Genomic DNA, 246 nt, shown 5'->3' on the forward strand with positions numbered 1-246 from the left:
GGAGCCGAGACGGGAGGTACAGGAGCCAGCTGCACGGGACAGTTCCCGGTTTACCGATAAAGACTTTGAGCGACGAGATGGACCGAATATGGAGCTCAACGCCCGGGGCATCGCCTCTCCTCCTCCTTCTCCTCCCCCTCCTCTCCATCACTGTTTTTCAGGAGGCGACAGCGGCACAGGCAGGTAGGTGATCTCATCAGCGTGTTTATTACCGATGAACCTTTATTAACATCCGACATAGACTTA

This window comes from Salvelinus namaycush, chromosome 2 (genome assembly GCF_016432855.1).
Source record: "Salvelinus namaycush isolate Seneca chromosome 2, SaNama_1.0, whole genome shotgun sequence".
Taxonomy (NCBI): domain Eukaryota; kingdom Metazoa; phylum Chordata; class Actinopteri; order Salmoniformes; family Salmonidae; genus Salvelinus; species Salvelinus namaycush.